Here is a 13,115-nt window from a genome sequence, read left to right as displayed (position 1 = left end):
GAGTATCGATTCGCAAAAGTTCTAAAGTTTCTTTTTAACCTTCGGGAGAAAGCCCTTTCGACCGTGTGTTTCGTTAATTACGCAAATTCTCGCTTAGCGCAGGACCTGTGACCTAATTGGATTTAATCGTTTCGCATTCTCGATCTCTCGACCGTGTTTTTTCACACTCACCCGTTCGAGAGAACTCGCTCCATAATTTTTTTCCTCTCCGTCTCTTTTTTCTTTCTTTTTTTTTTTCTTTCTTTCTTTCTTTCTTTTTTTCCTTTTTTCTTCTTCTTCATTCCTCCTTACTCGCTAACGAGCTGTCCTAAATCAGTGTCGGTCGCTTAATAGATAGCAACGCGCGACGTCTCCGTAAATATGTTGCTCGAGTAACCATCTGAAACACGATAACTTCCTGTTACGTAGGACGTACCTTAACGAACAAAAAGTTTCACCCTTGAAACCTTGGCCCAGGTTCTTCTGGAAAATTTTTCCTATTTCCCCGTTCGTTAACTAAAATGTAAATGGTAACCTAACATAAACCTACGTCGTTTCCTCGTACCGTTAATCATCGGTTCGTCCTGATGGAAAAGGAAAAGAAGGCGAACCTTGATAAGGCGAACTCAACGTCCCGTATAACTTTAACGATCTCGTTCGGATCATAAATCAGTCTATTATGCGATCGGACATACCGCATCACACTTTTAAATAACCAACTATAGTTATACACTTTTACATTCTTTTTATTATACCGGCATGTGTCAAACACGTGCTAACAGAATTTCTCATTCTACCTGTCTCCGACCGCTTCTCTTTCTAATTTTAACATTAAATTCCTACGTAATCAAAATCCTCTTCGAATGAAATTCGTGGAATACCTAATCTCGTGAAATTTAACAAAAAGAGATCATTTAATACGAAATTTAATTCAAATTAAACATTAAAACGTCACGTTGGACTGTAATCGAACGCATCAGAAATTTTATTACGAAATATAATTTGAATCATTGGTCTTATGTAATTCGTTAAATAGACCAAAATTAAAAATAGCTCCAGTTGCGTTCACGAATTTGAATCTTTCGAATTTGAAAAGATTCTCGCTCTATTTTCTTCAACGAACGACGAATTCTCTTCGTTAGTTAATTTCTTCCTCTTTTTCTCTTAGCATCTTTTTTTCTCTTAAAAAATCGATATCACGAACGATCCTTTCTCACGTCTTGTGTGTCGTCGCACGCTTTGCAAAAGACACGCTTGTCAGAAAATGACGATCTATCATTTTTTTTTTTTTTTTTAAAGTTCTCCATGGCCGGACGAAATAAAGACGAATGATGAGCTTGCCCTCGAGAGGTTCAACAACTACGCGAAGTATCTATCATTCTGTTCGTTTGCTCGTTCTCTGGAAATGGACTCTCTCCTACTCTATCCCTCGTTTCTTTTATTTCCCGAAAGAAAACTTTATCGCGAAACATACATACGTACGTACGTACGTACATTTCCTTGTTGCGGTATGTGTGCCTGCAGTTGCGCACGCATGTTCGTACAATAACATTAGTCCGATGTCAAATCACGTTATACCACAAATTTCTAATAAACTTCAAAAGAAATATAATATAATACAACATTCTATACCGTGATATTCGCCAATTTCATTTAGAATTTATCGAATTAAGTTAAACGAACGAGGTTAAACAATCTCTTTCCTTTTTGTCCTTTTTTCTTTTTTTTTTTTTTCGTTTTATAACATTTTTATTATACACACGCACTGCGGCGTACTTTGGAAACTTTATATATCGGTACTTGGGCGATCGTTTCGAGAACTCAATGAATTCTAAAAATTGAAAAAGATGAATGAACGAGAAAATCCATTAAACAAATATATATATATATATACATAGTACAAAAAAGAAAAAGTACAAAAAAAAATTATAAAAATTATAATAATGTAAAACAAAAAGATAAGTATACGAGTGTATATATAAGACGTTTAGTTCACGCTAGAGCTGTTCGACTGGTTTCTCATCCTCAATGTTAAGCTGCTTTATTAAAGATTGATGCGATCCATTATGCCTCGATTCCTGCTGGATGGAGACGCTTCGATGCTTCTCACAAACATTCGTGTGTATATATATATATATATATATATATATATATATATATATATATATTATAGACAATATATATATACGTATACATATATATGTGTGTATATATATATATACAGAGGCTGCATCAGCTCGATGTACCCGCAACGACATCGTCAATTAATCGACGCCGGCTGATGGATCGTCTCGTTATGCGGTATTCCACATACCCACGTACATAGAACCACCACCCTCTCCCTCTCCCCCCTTTCCGCATATTTTGCGAACACGGTGATCGTTAGGTATTATTATAGCGACAAGAAAAATCGCTACTGGCTGGCAATATCTTATAACGAGATACATGGATATACATGATAGATCCGACATCACGTCAGTTGGTGTACATTAAATCGATGAAATATTATTATATCATTTCTACTAGAACTGATCGTAATCATGAAAATTATTTAACGTTTAACTTACTAACCAGGGCTAAAGAAAGAATGGGAGAATGTATTTTTATTTAAAATGATCGTAATGGTAAAGAAAACTTTGGATAAATCAACGAATCTTTAAACGAAGAATTGACACATACCTAGAATGTTTTTTTGTTCTCTCTCTCTTTTTTTTTTTTTTTAATTAGAATGAGAAACACATGATTTATGTATTTCTTTTATCGGGATAAAAGCGAATTTTTCGTCAGTTCAAGTTAACTCGTTATTTCTGAATTAACGATTGAACTCATCGTCTCTCTCTCTCTCTCTTTCTCGTTTCCTATCTCATACAATCCCATTTATATTATACTCGTTGAAAATTTAACGTAAAAACGTTGATGGTACCGAACGCACGATAATTCGGTTCTTCTTTACTAACATTTCCGGGTCACGAAGCTTTTCCACGGATGCACTATCGTCATCTTGAACGATCTTTCGGGTGCCGGTCACGCGACTGTCACAGATACAGCTAGGTCGGATCGTAAATGTACTGGCTATGTACTTTGAAAAATCATTCTAGGGCTCGAGGGCATCTTGTACGATATCCGAGCACTTCTCGTGACGAGTATACTATTCTAGTTTACCTAGATACAATACATACGTACGTACGTACATACATGTATATCTCCTTCGACAATTATTTCCACATTTTAGTTATATAACTGATGGTTTCTTTTTCATAATCGTAAGCCATCCTCTTTTAGAAGAGAACTTTTAACCCATAAGTAAAATGTATCGGATGACTCACTTCATATTAAAAACGTAAATATCTTGGTTATTTTTGATGACGATGGAGGATGATAGAAATAAAAAAAAAAAGATATTTATAAATATATCTTATAATACGTTTAATTCGTAAGATATGATACGGTGAAAGCATAATTTTTAAAACATGCGATGATTCCTCGATAACTTGTTCGAAGATAGATCTTTTTTCTCTCGTTTCTTTTCCCCGCTCTTTTTTACGTCCATACGAAAATTATGAAACGGTTCAAAGGCGAGTTAAAAAAAAAAAAAAAGAAAAGAAAAAAAAGAAAAAAAATTCTCAACCTTTGCTACGGTAATCGCTTTGAAGAAAAATATTCATATTTCCAGTTTTAGATGACCCATAGATGACACGAGTAAATGAGTACGTATATAAATAACGTAAATTAAATCGATCGACGAATATCATTTGAAATTGCTTTTGTAATAATAATCGTCGGGGAAACGTTTTTCTTTCTCGGATTAGAAATCGTTCGAAAGGTGAAGTATCAACTTTAGAGGGGAAAAGGGAAAAAAAAATAGAAAAAGAAAAAAAAAAAAGAAAAAGAGTATAAGTTGAACCGAAGATTTTCGATTCCTCTCATGAAACACCGCCGGCAGAAAATGTAACGAGAAGGTAGTGTCAATATTTCGGGTATAAAACGTGTGCTATACGGTTTAAAGGTAGGATCGATCGATACCTTGATTGAATTGTTCGCGTCGGGAAGCTTCGAGGAAAATAGTAACGATCGCTTGGACACAGCTTAGGTAAAGAGAAAGATACTAAAATAGAAGGAGAGAGAGAGAGAGAGAGAGAGCTGACGTTTCTAGTCTTTGAGAAGAAAATTCGTGAGAGATCATTCCTTCTTGTATTCAACGAATCTTCAAAGGGCTTTGGTAAAAAACTTTCTTTTGTTTTACGAAGATCGTGGAAACAATTCTACACTCTTTATCTCTCTTTCTCTTTCTCTTTCTCTTTCTCTTTTTCTTTTTCTTTTCCATCTCTCGCACACTTTCGTACAAGTTAAACGTATTTCAGGTAATCTTCGTCGGTCTGCATCTCGAACGGATCTCCTCCCTTCATCTTGTTTCTCATTTCCCCCACCCCTTTTTTCGTCTCTTCTTCGTAAATTAAAAGTTTCACTCTTCTCTTAGAATCGTATATAAGATAAAACAAGGTACCAGGTAGGTTACTCTCTATCTATCTTCCTTTTTTTCATTTATTTCCCAGCATCCATCCCTTTTTCGAAGGCACTGTTGTGTGCCTTCAATTACCTTGATTACATCTTCCTCGGCGATTTTCTATTTTAATTGAATAAAGGGATCGAATAGAGTTTCACGTGTTCGTCAATGCTATCGATATCTTATTGTTTTTGAGATTTCTTCGAGTAATCGAGAATCGAGGATCGAGGATCCAAGATTATCCTGATTACAATCGTAATAAACGTGTATCAAGAGAATTGTGAAAGATCAAGAGGATGTGAAAAAATGAAAAAAAGAAAAAAAGTTTAGAGATGCACGCGAATGTAAATGCCTTCCTTTTCTTGACGATAGATACAACGAATTCGTAATTCGTAAGTGAAAATGTCAGGAGGTAAATTCGGAGCCAATTATTCAGTGCATCGTGTACCTTTCACTTTGCACGATAGCACAATCTGTTATCGGCGACCTTTCGAAAGGCATGAGTATTACACGATCGATATTACTCTTTCTCTCTCTCTCTGTCTCTGTCTCTGTCTCTATCTCTTTATAATCTTTCTTCTACAAATAAAATCAAAACGGATGCAACATTAATAACTATAACCACTTTGCTACTCTGCAAAAATATCTAATTCTCAAAAATATCTATATCTCCAATTCTTCTATTAGAAAAAATTCTAGGATGGTGTTTAAAAATGTAATATTATGATATAATAATAATGATAGTAATAATAATAATAATAATAATAATAATGGTAATAATGGTAATAATAATGATGATAATGATAACAACAACAATAATAATAATAATAATTAATGAGATACGATTCAGCTGAGCAAAAGTTGCATTTGATGAGTTCTCTCTAACTTATAATGATAGGTATACATGTTGTCAATAATTTTGCATTGCGATAGTGATATTCCCTTTTATTTATTTTTAATTTACTTTTATAACTTTTATAGAGAAAGAGAGAGAGAGAGAGAGAAAGAGCGTAAAAACAGTGCTAATGAAAAGAGGCTTGCAATTAAAGCTTGACTATGTAATTATAATAAAAAAATATAGAAACGAAACGTTCATAAATATCATTTCTAAAGTTATCAAATATATCTTATCATTTCCCGTCTGTTTATCTTTTTTTTTTTTCTTTTTACACTCTTAATTACCCAAATACAAATATTTTCTTCAGATATTTTAATAATCAATATCTGATTAATTGTCATTGAGAAATCCTTATATCGTACATTTGAATGAATTAAATATTCCTACTATTGATATTATTATAACTCACTACATCGTAATATCACGTAACTAATCTAAATAAAAATATTTATTCGTATCTTTGCTTAAAAATATCTTTTTCAAAGAAACGATCGGGTCTCATCGACTATTAAATAAACGTGTTGAAGTATATGTATACACACACACACACACACACACACACAGACACACATATATATGCAATGAAAATAAGCTTGGACTTTAATGAGATTTGCAATAATCAACGTGGTCTTAAATATTATAGCTTATCTCTCTCGAAAGTGAAGGAAAAGAGTAGAGAATAATCTCGAAACAATTTCATCTGAGAAAGTTCCACGTGAAAAACATGGTGCGCCAAGAAATCAAGAAGGCCCCCATTTCACCTTAACAACCTTACCCTGCTTATCTCTGCTTCCCGCGGAAATGGCGTCGCCAGTACAAAACATTTTCAAAAGGAAGACGTTTCATTCCCACTCTCTCCCTTTCCCTCTCCCTCTCCCTTTCTCTTTCTTTCTTATACCCGAACGAGATTGCTATTTTTATTTTTATTTTTTTTTCTTAAATCAGTTAAGGTCAGAATGCTCGGCCTACATTTTAGTAACATTACCAAGGACATTAACGCGAAGTGTCTACTCGACTTTGTAAATACATACGTTCTAAAAATAAAAAGAGAAAAGAAACTCGAAAAGGGCCACGCGAGAAAGAAAGAGAGAGAGAGAGAGAGAGAATAAGTACGGTATCGCATTCGAATGGATACGATAAAGATACAAAGGGAATAACGATAAGAAAAAAAAAGAAAAAGAAAGATAGATATACTTGAATGTAACCGAGAATACTTCTTTCGCTTAAAGAACGAACGCGAAAGCGAGATAGTCGATTACACGAAAAATACGTTTAAATGGATAGATATGAATTAAAAAAAAAAAAATGAAAAGTAGGAGAGAGAAAGAGACAACAGTAGGAACGATGAAAGTGGTTTCGCGTATAAAAGCAGTCGATAACACACAGGCTTTAGCTGACCTTTACCTTTGCAGCGCATCCACGATCACCGTCGACGTGAAATTCTATCTCTATCTCTATCTCTCTTTCTCTCCCTCTCTCTCTCTCCCTCCCTTCCACCCTTTCTCTCTTTCTCTTTCTCACGTTTCACCCTCTGGAGGCCGCAAGCACTCTTCTTCCTCGCTCCGTGCACAGTAGATACTCTCGCTTCATTTATGAAAACTGAATGTAGGTTAGAACTTTAGAATCGACCCATATTTTCGTCTAACCTTCGAACCGCTACTTTCGTCCTTCTCCTTGTGCAAGTGTTACTAAAGAGAGAAAGAAAGAAAGAAAGAGAAAAAAAAGAGAAAGGGTAAAAGTCAGTAGAAATATACGTTTATGGTACTACAGAGCTTGTACATTTGATCGTTTCTACTACTTAAATGTACCTGCGAACGAACGAATGAACAAATGAACAAATGAACGAACGAACGAACGAAACGAACGAACGAACGAACGAACGAAACGAACGAACGAAACGAAAAACGAAAGCAATCTCTCTCCTTCTGTCTTTCTCTCTCTCTCTCTCTCTCTCTCTCTCTCTCTCTTTGCGTTTGCGCTGCGTTATCGCCGATGTGTCGGCTTTTCAATTTGTACGTACACGTCGTAAAAGGTCGCAGGGAACAATGGGCCAGCTTTTACGAAGTAGGACAGTATTTCTGTAAATTCGTGCAACGGGCCTGCGTTGTGAATGTGTGAATAGTATATGTGCGTTAGTATGTATGTCGTATCTACGTATGTCGTACGTTCAGAGGCTTTGAAAAACTTGTAAAAGCTTTCAAAGAAGAACTATATATGTGTGTGTGTGTGTGTGTGTGTGTATATATGTATCTATGAAATGTTCAAACGGTTACTAATTTAAGACGAATTTACGATGCGTAATGGAAGCTTTAATAGGAAACCATTAAAATGATATGTCCATTGATATATAAAATATACCAGAATAAAAGATTTATTTAAATGTGGATTAATAAAGAGAGGCTATTGTTTTATGTGTATTATATATATATATCAATAATTTTAATTACATTGTAATCTAGTTTTAAATATACGTATGTTTATCTACGAAGGGGTACTACCAACCATTTTCGCACGTTCTGATTCGATATCGAGCCTCGTTCACCGTGATTATCCTACGAGAGATGCGTAAATCGGATTAATCCTCTAGAATCTATTGTGGTCGTACGATAAGCATGCTATGCATTGAATACAACTGTGTTCTTATCCTTCGCTTTTGTACTCTACCCGTTTCAATTGTCTATATACATACATACACACACACACACACACACACATATATATATATCATTTTAATAGATTATCATTTACTCCGCAAAATTACTCCGTTTTCCTTTTTGAATCAAATATATAAATCTTTTTCTCATTTATTTATCATTTACTCCTCTAATATTGTTTACGATATATTCTATTATCAGACGCGTTAATAGAACACGATATTATTTTTCGACGTCTATTAAAGGTATTAACGTTGATTCGTTCTAATGAATGCATAGAGACGAAGATGGATAGACAGGAGATATAGGAATTAACTTCAACGATTAAATTCTATTCGTACTCGTTGAACAGAAACGATCTACGACCCCATAGCGAATATTCGAAACTCGTCATTTGCGATACTTGTAGAGAATACGTACATACGTACGTACGTATGTATAATACATACATAAATACATACATACGTACGTACATATATACGTTCCATTATTCCATAGTCTCTAACTCTCTTCGTGACAAACACGAAACGGATGGCCGTAGCTACGACTTTTCATGAGGGTCTAACGTGATTGCACGCGAATATCGATAATCGTTCGAGCTTGTAAATACACGACAGTACGCGAACAATTTCATAATGTCACCAGAATGAAAAATTACGCTTGGATTTATTTCTTTTCTTTAAGAATACTAGACTATCTATATGAGTGTACGCGCGTTTTTAAAAAGTGTCTCTGTGCGTGTCCAAGTGTTTGTATTCGTGCATCTTCGTGAAACGATATTAAAAATAATCTTTCTCATTTTTACTTCAAATCTCTTAAGTTGTTGTTCATATTATCATTAAATTCGATTATTCTATTAGTAAACATTGTCCTACATCGATGGCACGAAAGGAACGCCGAACGCAACCACAGATACGTCCAAACCAAACCACGAAGCCAAACTATGCCGATTGATTTACCTATCGATTACGTGCCATGGCAAGTTGATTCTCATCGTTCCAGAGAATATAACGAAACACGAAAATATCAACATTCGCATTACCGACAGATATTTTTTTATTTTTCCGATTTTTCATAAGGATTCTGCAAACGAAGCATAGGGTTTGTAGCTTCCATTTCTCTCTCTCTCTCTCTTTTTCTCTCGTTCTTTTTCTCATGTTATATACCACTTCCTCTCTGTTTCTTTTTTTCTTTCTTCCTTTCTTTTTTTTCTTTCTTTCTCTCTTTCTCTTTTCATCTCACATGCTTACTCGCTCACTCACACACTCAACGATGCACTTAAGCGGCGTCGATGTGCGGTGAGTGTGAACGAGGCGATTAACCCCGCATCGGTCCCCTTATCAAGCGATTCACCCCCTCTATCACCTCCTCTGTCGCAGCTCGTTTCCCTCTCCTCTTACACACGCACGCACCAATGTACAATCCTCATCAAAAAGCTATGAAACTATCTACGAGCTATGTATCCATGATATACAAACTAATATGCACGTCAAATCTTTTCGATTTATCGATTTATCTAACATTCCATTATCGTAAACGCCTTTAGATACTTTTCTTATACAATCTTTTTATATACTCCACAAAAACTTTCAATTAGTTTTATATAAAAAGTATCGTTCAGTTTTATATATTGTATGACTGTTATTATTATTATTGTTATTATTGTTATTATAGAGTGATAATATTTGTAAACGATTTTTTTTCTTTCTCGGTGTTACCATAGGAAAAATGAAATTTTTAGGATTCACGAAGATTGTTATATATTTCCAGTGAATAACTTAACAAGAAGATGTTGTTTAGTAAAGTATCGTTCGAGAAGGGAGGGGAGTTTGTTATAGTTAATGGATGAGAGAACGACCGAACAAGAGAAAACAATGAAAGGAGAAGGGAAAGAGAGGAAAAGGAGAATGGAAAAAAAACGGAAAAGAAGACTAAATCGATGAGAAAAATTGGCCAAATTGGAAAAATTCTTTAAGGTATTAAAACCGATAAAAATGTCTTTTTATTATTACCTGACTTCACCCTATAAAAACTATATAATCACGCACATCGCTTACTCCGTGTGACATTCTCTCTTACGAACGAAACATTGAAGAATAGAATAGAATAGATTGACCGAACTAGCTATTACCAACCAACCAACTAACTGGATACGTCGATATCTATCAAAAAGAACATAAAAAAAGGAGGAAAAATGAAGGAAGAAATGAAGCAAACAAGCAAGCAAACAAACAAAAAAAAAACAAAAAAAGAAAACAAAAAAGGAAAAAAGAAATAGAAGAAAGAAAGAAAAAGATATAAAACGTATAACAGAGAGAATACTCGTGAAAACTGATACCATAATCGTTATCGAAAATACGTCTCGACGTTTAGAGATGTCTCGTGCAGTTAGACACTCGATACGAAAAATACTTTTGATAGGAACTGTATATATGTATGTCGTGTGTATACACAGACTCCTCGATTATCGACACGCGCGAGCACATGCTTTTTTTCCACCACTCAAGGGGATAGAGAAAGCACAAGGGAAAGGGAAAGGGAAACGGAAAGAGAAAGAAAGAAAGAGATAGAATGAGAGAGAGAGAGAGAGAGAGAATGAGAGGGGTTGCGCATGCCGAGACACTCGCGTTCAACCGTGTCGATTTCCCGTTATCGACGGAACAACGCGATTTACCTACCAGGGATGATTTCCCCTTCGTTTCAACCCCGACAAACCTGGTACCAGTTTTTATTGTTATCGTTCTCTTGTACCTCTTGTTATTGTTGTTGTTATTGCCGTTGTTGTTATTGTTATTGTATGTTTTGTTGTTATTGTTATTGTCGTCGTCGTCGCTATCATTGTTATTTATCGTGCGACAACAGATTATCGAAGAGATTTCTGAATCCATGATAATTCTTCGAGGCTTATCACTGATATTTGAATCTCTTTCTCTCTCTGTCTCTCTCTCTCTCTCTCTCTCTCTCTTTCTCTGTATGAATATTTTATCGGATAATCGCTTTCCATATAGCTCTCTAGTACATATTTATTAAATCGTATAGAATTTCTCTTGATTTCATTTCCATCGTTTAGTTCGATTTATCCGAATGATCCGTAGGGAAAAAAAAAAAAGATAAAAGAAAAAAAAGCGATAAAAAGAAGATCGGAAAGTTAAGCGTTAATTAAAAGCTCGATTATTAAAATAGAAACTGATCTATTAGAAGCATCTGTCGAATAGTTTCTTTTTTTTTTATACGATTATGAAATCTACGTGGTTCGTTTTATAGATGAGAAATTTTTAATGTTTCCCTTCGATCAAGACGTTAATATTAAGATGAAAATTGTAATCCCTTAAAATTGAAATATTAAACAAACGTCATAAAAATTTATTATTATTTTCTTTGACTTGTGAAAAATGGGTACACGATTTTTATCGATACGATGGAATAATTTAATTCGTAATTATTCGTCCGATAATTGATTTGTCAGATTTCCATCTCAATTGATTTCCTATAAACACGTTAAAAGGATTTATCCAACGTCGACCTAATTCATTCGTTAAATTTTTGTCTCTTTCTCTTTCCTTTCGAAAGATAATAAAGTTCGAGTATAATCGCTAAATGTAAAAGCACTAAAAAGAGGTTAAAGAACTTTCGACGCGCGGTCACGAAGTCAGGCTACGGTCTTTCAGATACGAAGCCCTGGCATAGCCCTTGTGATCGTCGTGTAATCATTTTTGGCAGCGAGAATACATCCAGCGTAAAAGGTGCTTGGACTTTTGCCAAAGTATAGGGAGACGAGCAACGATCGACCCACCTGTTATCGATACGTTATACACATTCGTATACCTAGGTAAGCAAGTACTATATATTTATATTTTCTTATTATTTGTTCTTATATATATATATAGTTTTTCCTTTTTTTAATAATTTACTCTCACACATTTCGACTCATTGCACATTATATTTGATTTTATCACGATTATATTATACGAATTAATTTCTAAATTTTTGCCTCGTGAAAATGAAACGATAGTTGCATTCTTGAACGATCTCGTAGCATTATATTGAAAAGTATAAAAGAGAAAAGAAGCAATTAAAAAAATAGTTTTATTAAAAAATACAAGAAAGAATAGACGATTGCGAAATAAAATATGAAATAATATCCATCCAGTTTTTTTTCTATATATATATATATATCAATGCAAAATGAACTGTTTTATACCGTTTTATCAAAAAATTAAACCGTAGAAATATATGCGTACGTTATTCAAGTGATAATAATAATAAGCGTGATGAATTCAAAAAAAAAAAAAAAAAGATAACAATAATAATAAAATAAAGGGAAAAAAGAAAAGAAAAGAGAAAAGAAATGAAATTCTCAGATCACTAGACCACTGACGTCTTTTCACAACACCGACAAGTAATATCCTACGAAGGAGAACTATGTGTATGCGATCGCGTATTTTTCAAGAGTATAAAGCGTTGCAATAAAATCGCAAAGCTCTTTCGTAACGTTTTTCCTTTGAGAATGAAAGACAAGAAAAGTAGGTGGGTAGGCTAAGTTGGACCAGTGTTGTAGTAGTGGGGCTAAGTACTCGGGGATTTCTCGGGGCCGGCCAACATCCCCTTAGTAGGTTTTAAGGGCGACTCGGGCCAGCTCGACTCGAGCTTGTGGATCCTTACTTCCAGTATCTCCTTCTTTCTCTTTGTCTTCTTTCTCTCTCTCTCTTTCTGTCTCTATCTCTTTTTATTCAGCTGTGGCAGCGGTTGGTTGGCATACTCGAAACGTTGTTTGTACTACCTGTTAAGGGATAGTCGAGAAGGCAAGCCAACGGCGAATCGTGACACTACACGTAACGAGGACACAATCCGCGCTCGCGACCCTTTCATCTACCCTTTCGCCCTTTACTGCTCTGCCAATCCCAAGTCTCTGTGTCAAGAGCTCGCTACTTTCCCGCATTCTAAATAACCCATTCACGAGATACTCCTCATTTTCCTAAATCATCATCTCTTTCCTTCGAAGAATCGTCGGATAGAAGAATGTCTATAATTTTCAACGAAATTCTAAAAATTGTTTTCTCTCTTTATTTTCTTTCTTCTT

At 34.8% G+C, this 13,115-nt stretch overlaps 1 protein-coding gene across 9 annotated transcripts in view; it reads right to left on the bottom strand.

The window, feature by feature from the left end:
- LOC127065699 (neurexin-1) overlaps positions 1 to 13,115 on the bottom strand; it is a 287,672-nt gene that overhangs the window by 193,869 nt on the left and 80,688 nt on the right. The window lies entirely within an intron of this gene.

Source organism: Vespula vulgaris, chromosome 8 (genome assembly GCF_905475345.1).
Source record: "Vespula vulgaris chromosome 8, iyVesVulg1.1, whole genome shotgun sequence".
NCBI classification, from domain to species: Eukaryota; Metazoa; Arthropoda; class Insecta; order Hymenoptera; family Vespidae; genus Vespula; species Vespula vulgaris.
Note: the sequence above shows the minus strand (reverse complement) of the source record. Positions and strands in the feature narration are given on the sequence as shown.